The 9,393-nt window shown below is 47.3% G+C and overlaps 1 protein-coding gene across 9 annotated transcripts in view; it reads left to right on the top strand.

Moving 5' to 3' along the window:
* Window positions 1–9,393, top strand: part of RIMBP2 (RIMS binding protein 2) — a 94,566-nt gene that overhangs the window by 39,921 nt on the left and 45,252 nt on the right. For all 9 annotated transcript variants that reach the window (XM_015644332.3, XM_015644333.3, XM_015644331.3 and 6 more), the window contains one exon: window positions 4,529–4,618. The gene's annotated coding sequence lies outside the window, so the exon portion shown is untranslated. The remainder of the gene's footprint in view (window positions 1–4,528; window positions 4,619–9,393) is intronic.

The raw sequence follows: 9,393 nt of genomic DNA on the forward strand, positions 1-9,393 counted from the left end.
GCCTCATCCCTGACAAGCTCCACAGTTGATCAGAACAACTTTGCTGGTGATTTTTAGCTGGTGATTTTCATTTGTTCTGTTTCGTTTGTTCCTGTTTGCCACCAGAGAAATTGAAGTGAGTGGGAAATGTGGGTGAGAGGTTTCTAATGAGTTATCACAGGGTGTGAAGGGAAATTCCTGCGTGTGCAGGAACCACTAAAACCACCCTCTGCATTTGAATCGCTTTAGAATATTTGGTGTAATATTTGGTTTGAGCTGCAAAACTGAATTAGATCTTTGGCTCATCCTTTGGGCTCCAGGTAAAAACCCAATTTTCTACCAACTGGAGCTGTAAAAGAAAAGATCTGCAGGACAATGGTGAGATGAAAATTCTTGTTCAGGGGAGATTGGGGAATATCCCCCTCAGACCGTGCCAGCTTCACAGCAGCTTGCAAAAGGAGTTAATGTTTAAAGCACACTGTGTTTGCTGCCTTTGTGCCTTTCCACCAGGGCAGGGACGTTCATTCCTTTCTCCCTTAGCAGTGGAGAGCTTTTCTTTCCCTTGGCTGTGATTTGTGGGAGGAGGGACTGTGCTATGCTGAAGGACAATTCTCTGTATTCAGAAACATTCTCTGTTTCTCATATTCATATATATGAATATATATATAATATTTCTCATATTGATATATTCTCATATTCATATTCTCATATTCAGAAATATTCTCTGTATTTCAGAAACACAGATTATTTTAATGTGTTGAGGAGTGTAAAAATCATTGAAAGAAGAGCCCTGAAGAAACATTGGTTTTTCTTCAGCCCACAAATCCAATTGTTTCCCTTTCTAATGCTTTCCTTCCTTCAGCCATGGCAGGTGCAATGTCCTGAGGAGAACTTGCAGGTTTGGTGCTTCATTGCAAAGAGCTGCAGCTGTTATTTACCCTGAGATGCTGCCATAAAACCACTGCTCCTGGATATGTCTAAAGTCATCTCCTCACCCATTTCCAAAAGAGCTGAGAGGGTTCTGTCATGTTTGTGCTGAGTGCCAGGGGTGAAGAATTAGGAGGAGAAGTGAAGAGACTGAAAAGCAAAGCAGAGAAGTGAAAAATAAGTGCAGAGAATGAGGTGGGGAGTGAGCTGAGCAGCTGTGAGGGGTGGCTGGGTGCTCTGAGCAGCAGCAAATCCAACCCAGCTCCGTGAGATCCTCGGCTCAGGGACCCTGCCACGACTTCAGGTGGCTCTGATGCTTCACCTGGCCAGGGAATGGCAGAGAGAGGCTGCAATGAGCTGGGCTTCTTATCCTCAGAGTTTCACTGAAGGCAAAAACAACAGCGAGGAGGAATTGTTTGTGTTCCCTCCCACATCTGCTCCCAGCTGCTGGGCTGCCAGGACACCGCTGGTTCCCAAGGCCAAGGAGCTGCTGCAGCTCCTGGGGCCCTGATTTAGCAGTGCTTTTTAAGAAGTGCTATTTTTATATAGTGTTTCTTATGCTAAATTCAGCCTACTGATTAGAGGGGTAAAGCTGCATTTGTTTTCCTTTGTTAGAACAAGGTATAATTTGCACGGAAAAGTTCCTATTTTTAAAACAAAGGAAATCCAATTGTGAAGTGAATTTATTTAAAATGCAAGAGTTTCTGAGTAGCTCTTCCTTTACCTCAGGAGTGGTCCTGGAAAACACTCATGTCTGGTAGTTTCTCTGTAGGAATTAATTAATTTTTAAGTGTTAACATCAGAAAATGTCCAGCCACTTTCCTGTGCTGCTTGCTAACATGTGCTTCGGCATGGCACTGGAGAGGAAGGACCCAGAGGAAATAGTAAAACACCTTAAAACAGTAAGACAATCTGGTTTGTTTGTTTTTCATTGTGTGCAATAGTTTTCCACTAACTTAGCAAATGTGATTTATTGTAAGTGCACATTGGAAGCTGTGACAGAGCTGCACGAGCTGAGCCCTTCCTGGGAGGGGAGGGGACATTCAGCATCTGCCCTGGTCCTGCTGGGTCCTGCTGGGGCAGGACAGGGATGGGACAGGGACAGGGAAAGGGACAGGGACAGGGAAAGGGACAGGAGCAGGGACAGGGACAGGACAGGGACAGGACAGGGACAGGGAAAGGGACATGGAAAGGGACAGGAACAGGAGCAAGGACAGGGACAGGAACAGGGACAGGAACAGGACAGGAACAGGACAGGAACAGGACAGGGCAGGCAGGAGCACAGCAGCTCTCCTGAAAGCAATCCTCCCCCTGCCCAGCTCCTCTCTGCCCAGAGCCCTTGGTAATGGTCACAACTGTGCAGGACAGGCTGGATCCTTCTTGCCTTATGCAGGTACTGACTCAAAGGTAAAATCAGCAAGGGTTCAAGGGCAGTAAAATCAGCAAGGGTTCAAGGGCAGTGAAATCAGCAAGGGTTCAAGGGCAGTAATATCAGCAAGGGTTCAAAGGCAGTAACATCAGCAAGGGTTCAAGGGCAGTAAAATCAGCAAGGGTTCAAGGACAGTGAAATCAGCAAGGGTTCAAGGACAGTTTGCTGTGCAGGCTGTGCCCCTCAGCCCAGCTCTGTTGGCCCTGGAAGGTTCTCCAGTTGTTCTACTGGGGAGAGTCAGCTTTGCCTTTAAAATCCAGCTCTTGGAGGAAATACAAAATGAACTGGGGGTGATGAACCTGACCTTTGAATGAGTCATTTACAGGGCCAAAATGCATGAGAGAAGATCAGAAGATTGTTAATTTTCTTCTTTTTCCATACCCTCAGCCTACAGGTGTTCCCTTTGCTCCTGATGAACTCTGTTTGTGCATCAGCCAAACAAAGAGCTCTCTCAGGGGGTTTCAGTCAGAATGTTCCAGTGCAGCCCTTCCAGGGCACTGCCAGCAATAATTCTCCATGAAAAAGAGCTGCAAATAAATGAATAGTGTACAAGATTTTTTTAAAACAAAAATAATTGATGGATGAGCAAACGAGCACACAGGGCACCAGATGCCTTTCTGCAGGCAATGTAGAACCTCGTTACCCAGACAGTGGTGCCAGATTGTATTAAATCTACCAAAGCCATCCTCCTGCTGGGAATATTTCAGTTAGTCCTCACATCCATAGCAGAGATTTTACTTTTGCTCTGCTGCAAGCACACATTTATGCCTTCATTTCTGCACTGTAAAAGATGCAGCTTTTGTATAAGGTAACACAATTTGTTGTTGATGTCTCTCAGATATTGAAGTTTTCACAGCTGTTTCTTTATTAATTGTCCCATGGAGTTTGTGCTGGTGTGTGAGCCTTTAAATCTGCTCTGGGCACCCCGAAATCAGCACTGCTGGTGTACATTTGGGAGGGCTGGCAATCTTCTGGTTGAGTTTGCTCTTCACATTCCAAAAAGATCATCCTGAGCGTTGTTTCCTTAACTGAACATGCCTGAAGCATTCCTTGCACCCAGCAGGAAATGAAAAAATCCCATAAATGATTTCTGATCACTCAAAGGCAGGCCAAGTGTTGCCCACCTTGATGCGGTTTTTGGCCAAAACCAGCAGTGTTTTTGAGGCAGTGTGGAATGTGAGTAAGGCAGGGTGGAAAGGTCACAGATTGCTCAGCGTGACTGATGGCAACTTTAATATGAAATTGAATTTAAGATACGATCTCCAACAACCACCTTTGGGAACTTGTGCAAAAGCAAAATGGAAGTGTCAGAGGATGCTGCTGGCTCTCCCTGAGCTCTCTTTCGGTTTGAGTGACCTGACAAAGCATTTCCACCCTGCTAGTTTGACCTTTGACTGCATATTTGAGTTTTATTTACTGTTCTTTTATCCAGCTTACATTGCTGTCTAAATACATAAAAATATATTCCTGAGGCTGCAGTTGATACCTTGATCTTTAAGCACAGGTTCCTTGCCTTCTGAGTCCCTGCATTTCTGATTGCCTGTCCCTGCAGGACAGGGCTGCTGTGTTTGTGTTTGTGTTTGTGTGTGATGCTTGCATATTGTGGTGGATACATTGTGCAGATGTGTATATTTATATATATTGTGTATATATTGAACTGTAGTGTGTTTGTATCAGAATGTGGCTGTTTACTCAGAAATAGATATGCACTACAAGTAGGGTGAAATGTGTGAATGTGAAAGTGTGTACATGAGTGTAACATTCCAGTGGTTGTCTCTCTGCCCTCAGAATGCCTTCTGGACCCCTAAATTGCTTTATTTCCTGGGAGTTGTGTCTCTTTCTCCTCCCAGCTGTGGGAGAGGTGAGGCAGCCAAGTCTGAGCTCTTTGTTACCTCCACGGGGAGATTTGTGTTATTATTTCTGTGGGCAGCAGGCCTGTGGAGCCAGGTCATCTCTCTTTGCTTGCACATCTTTAATCAGATCATCTACTGAAAACATGGGGGTTTATGGCAGAGCTGCCTGTAATTGCAAATTAATCTGGAGCTTCTGCACCTTCCGTGCCTTTGGCTCTGGGCCTCGTATTGCTCTTAATAGTGCCTTAATTCCAAATAATGCAGAACACAGCTTCCTTAAGCCCTTAATGGGATGTGCTGTAATGGAGATGCGGCCTGTGACGCTTTGTTTCTGTTCCAGGAGAAGGAGCTGAAGGATGCTGAGCAGGAGGAGAAGGGTGTGAGGCTGCAGGATGCCAGCGTGTGTCCCCGAGCCCTGCAGCGCTGCCAGGTAACGGCCCAGCCCCGGGGACAGGTCTGGGTACCAGCCCTGGGTACCAGCCCTGGGTACCAGCCCCAGGAACCCTTCCCTGGGTACCAGCCCTGGGGCCAGGTGTGGGTACCAGCCCCAGGAACCCTGCCCAGGGCCAGCTCGGGGTGCCAGGTCCAGGTACCCAACCCCAGGTACCCAAACCCAGGTACCCAACTCCAGGTATCAGCCCCAGGAACCCTTCCCTGGGAACCAGCCCCAGGAACCAGCCCTGGGGCCAGCTTGGGGTGCCAGCCCCAGGTACCAGCCCCAGGTACCAGCCCCAGGTACCAGCCCCAGGTACCCAACCCCAGGTACCCAAACCCAGGTACCCAAACCCAGGTACCAGCCCCAGGTACCAACCCCAGGTACCCAACCCCAGGTACCCAAACCCAGGTACCAACCCCAGGTACCCAAACCCAGGTACCAGCCCCAGGTACCCAAACCCAGGTACCCAAACCCAGGTACCAGCCCCAGGTACCAGCCCCAGGGGCACCTCAGACCCCACTTTCTGCTCCCCCTGCTGCTCCTCCACGTGGAGAATGGCAGCTGAAAATAAATCACAGCAAACTGCCTTGGGCACAAATGGGATTTCCAGGTGAATGTTGAAGGTGCTGCTGGGCTGGAGAGAGGCTCATTGTGCCTCTGATGTGTATTTTCTGAGTATGGTAAATTAGGCTTTGGTAAAAGATTTTTTTGGTCATTTTGGTGAGACACAGTTGAAGAATTCTCTACTTTTTCTGGAAAATTCCTATCCATCAGTTGGGATTTTCTCCTAGCCCTGTGCATCTTAAAACTGCAATTTTAAGTTTCTCAGTAAAACATTGAAAAGCTCTTGTCCAGCAGCAAATGCCCCAAACTCTCTTTAGCAGTTATTTCCCCTGCCACATGGAACAGTCTCAGCTATTCCAGGTCCTGAGAGAAAAACTATTTTAACAGTAAGTGTTTTTCCTCAGTTGTTACTTGTGCCTGCAGGGACTGAAAGGTCTCTCTCTGCCTGCAGTGTGAATTTATCTCTGGTAAATCCATGGGGTGGCTGCTGGGAGGAGAGGCTGATGTGCCCCACTCAGCACATCTGCATTCCTGGGAGAGGCATCATGAGCCAGCCACTTCCCAGGGCTGCATTTGGCTAAAAATAAAACTCCAAGCTGGGATTTCTGCAGGGCTTAAGTGAGTTGCTGGGCAACCTCATTCATATCAGAGGAGCTGTTACTCACTCACACGGGCTCTGCTGGGAGCTGGGCTGGGCTCTGCTGGGCTGGGCTCTGCTGGGCTGGGCTCTGCTGGGCTGGGCTCTGCTGGGCTGGGCTCTGCTGGGCTGGAAGCTCTGGGCAGGGACACAGTGTGGTCAGTCTGAACTGGGAGCTCTGGGCAGGGACACAGTGTGGCCAGTCTGAACTGGGAGCTCTGGGCAGGGACACAGTGTGGCCAGTCTGAACTGGGAGCTCTGGGCAGGGACACAGTGTGGCCAGTCTGAACTGGGAGCTCTGGGCAGGGACACAGTGTGGCCAGTCTGAACTGGGAGCTCTGGGCAGGGACACAGTGTGGCCAGTCTGAACTGGGAGCTCTGGGCAGGGACACAGTGTGGCCAGTCTGAACTGGGAGCTCTGGGCAGGGACACAGCGTGGCCAGTCTGAACTGGGAGCTGGCAGAGGGGGCTCAGAGGGTCACCAGGGCAATCACCAGGATTCAGAGCTGGCTCTGCACTGGGGCTGCAGCCCCTGCTGTCGAAGCAGACCTGGCAGCTCCTGTTGCTGATGAATTGAAATGGGTTTTGTAGAAAAGGCAGAGTTATAATACTTTATGATAGGAGGCAGCCATGTGTACCACAGCATCACTTAATTTTATTCATCCATCTGTCTCCAAACTTCTCCCTTTCCCAATGTGTTTCTCTTCTCTTTATTGTTGTTTACACATTACCTTTGCTCTTTACCTCACGAGGCACATAAAGATAAAGTCTCACTTGGGCAGTTTCTATTCTAGCTGACACACAGCAGTGTGCATCATTGGTGCAGTGAAGGCATTTCCACAGGGAACCCCTCCATGCTGCCTGCTCAGGGTGTTCTGGTCACTGCTGCTTGTGTCAGGGGCTGGCAGCTCCCTGGAGCAAAGGGCTGTGCTGGTGATCAGCCTGGTGGAGCTCCTCACCGAGAACAGCAGCTCCTGGGTTTGGTGTTCAGGGCTGCTGGGTTTGGTGTTCAGGGCTCCTGGGTTTGGTGTTCAGGGCTCCTGGGTTTGGTGTTCAGGAGCTGCTGGGTTTGGTGTTCTGGAGCTGCTCGCTGTGGAAGTGCATCACATCACAGACCCCTGGCCCTCAGATGGACCCAAGGAGGGCACAGTGAGTGAAGATCCAGGATGCAAAATGCCCTGGGTGATGAATTGAACAGAGGAGCATCACAGATCAAAATGTTCCCTGTTCCTGCCATGAGATCAGAGCTGTTTCTGGTGCTCTCTATTTAGGTCAGCTGCTTTTGCCACTGGGAACGTTGATGTTTTGATGTGCTCTGGGAGTAATTCAGGTTCATGTATGTCCCATATGTTCCTGAGCAGTCTGTGTGGAGAGAGCATTAAAGGCACATTTAAGGGCAAATGTTGTCTAAAAAAGAAAAAGGAAATGATGGTCTCATCAGGCTTTATGATGCCATCTGGGTTATATAAATGTGTGTGTCACAGCATTCCATGCAATGCAAGATCTTCAGAGGAGGAAGTCCTGGCGAGAATATCCTCTAGAAATATTAAAAGATATCAGTGTTTCTGCAAGTAACAGCAGTAATTAGCTGTTTGATTAGTACAACAGTACTTAATTTGTACAACAGCAATTGTCAGGAGGAGTTTGGTAGATTTGGTTCAGTTCTTCCCAGTACTCAGAATCAAAACCTTGCTCCAAAGCTGATCTGCCAGAAGAGAAAGCAGAGAAATGATCAGAGCCATTGGTGTGTTCCCAAGCTTTGACTGATTTAGGTGGGCATTGGGAGCCTGAATGTAAAAATCTGTGTAAAATACCTGCAGCTGTTCCTGTGTCTAATCCATCTCTTTCCCAGGTTCCTTCAGCCCCTCGGAGCTGCTGGTTCTGAGAGCCCATCCCTGGCAGCAGGCTCAGAGCAGGAGGGAGCCCTGCTCCCCTGCTCCCAGCAATATTCACAGTGTGAATTAGTGAGTTTTGGGAAAACTCCTTTCCAGAGGTGGTCAGTTGGTATGAGTTGTTCTGGAGACAGGGAAATCTAAATTCTGACAAAAATAACCTTTTCTTGTAACTTGTTCCAATAACTGCATTTAATTAATGCTGAGGAAATGAGCTGGGAAAGGCAGACAAGAACAGGATTGCATCATTGATCCTGACACCTCACAGTTCCCTTTGTCCTTCCCATTATTCCTCAACAATCCACACTGACTGCCCAATGTGCAATACAATATTAATTAATAGGAAGGGTGCAGGAGGTAAGAGATTCTGAAAATCCATTGTTTAATAGTTTGTTACAAAAACTGAGAGGAAGGGAAGAGAAAAATCCGTGTGCAGAAAAAAAAATAAAAATCCAGAGATTGACAATAATTGCATCAGTTCTTGTGGAAAACATGATTTGTTCCCTTTTCCTCTCTTTTTTTCTAGTGCAGTGCTCTCCAAAGGGCCCCTGTGCAGAGCTGGGAGCGAGGGCTGGCTGCTTGGGCCATGGCACAATCTGCAAGTTAAAACACTGGAGGCAGAAGGCAATAAAGGCTGAATCAGCTTTGGAAACATCGCATTAGGAAATGGCCAGCAGAGAGATCCGTGCCCAGGAGGGCTTAGTGCCCTTTGGTCTCACACAAAAAAAGAGAATTCAGTAATTAAAGTGGGAGGGAGGGGATTTGTCACCTCCCTGAGTGGGGTCAGGAGGAGGCAGGGGCTGCCCAAGGTGAATCCCAGCCCTGGGCTGCTCCCTGCCCTGCCTGGAACAGAAATGTTACTGCAGAAAAGTGGCACTAGGAGGTGAAAATAATATTTTATTTCTTTTTTACCCAGGTGTTTATTCCTGCTTGGTTTTTTCATTGTGTAGCAGATGCAGTTTCTGATTTGATACAAGCTGGAATAATCTTGTTGTGCATCAATACAGATCTCAAACTCATAAAGTGATCAGGGCTAGGAAATCAAACTTTCAGCTGGTCTGAATTAAAGAAAGAACTTTCCCATGGCAGGCTAAAGTAATTCAATGTATTTTCCTGTTTTCTGTGTCTGTTTATGAAATAATCACTGTCACTGATGATTCACAAAATCCTGTATAAAAACACTTGATCCTACTGAACTGGTTAACATAGGACCACATGAATTCAATCATAAAACAAATCTTATTTTATGAATATCTGATCCTTTGAATACCTTGTGTATAGAAATGTTTTGGGGAGAGCAAGGGGTTTATTGCAGAGGAACACTTACTTTTGAATTGCAGGTACACAGATCTCCAGTGTTAGCACAGGCTGATCTTGTGTATTTGAGTTTATTCTGAAGGCAGTTTACACCTGAAAGAGTCCAGACAAAATGTAAATTTGAGTTTTATTTTATGTATATTTTTGTTAGATCTCTGCCTCTCTATAGAGCACACCCATCTCTGAGGCCCCTGAGAGCCAGAGAATTCCGAAATGTTTTGATTGCCATTCATTCTGTGCATGATAGAGTGTATTTGTTTAAATCTCCATGACTTATGCAGAAGTGCAGTTTGGTTGCCAGACTCCAGTCCCTGCTGAGAGGAAATGTTCTGTGTGTGTGAGGCACACACGGCTTCCCC

The sequence above is a fragment of the Parus major genome, chromosome 15, assembly GCF_001522545.3.
Source record: "Parus major isolate Abel chromosome 15, Parus_major1.1, whole genome shotgun sequence".
Lineage (NCBI taxonomy): Eukaryota > Metazoa > Chordata > Aves > Passeriformes > Paridae > Parus > Parus major.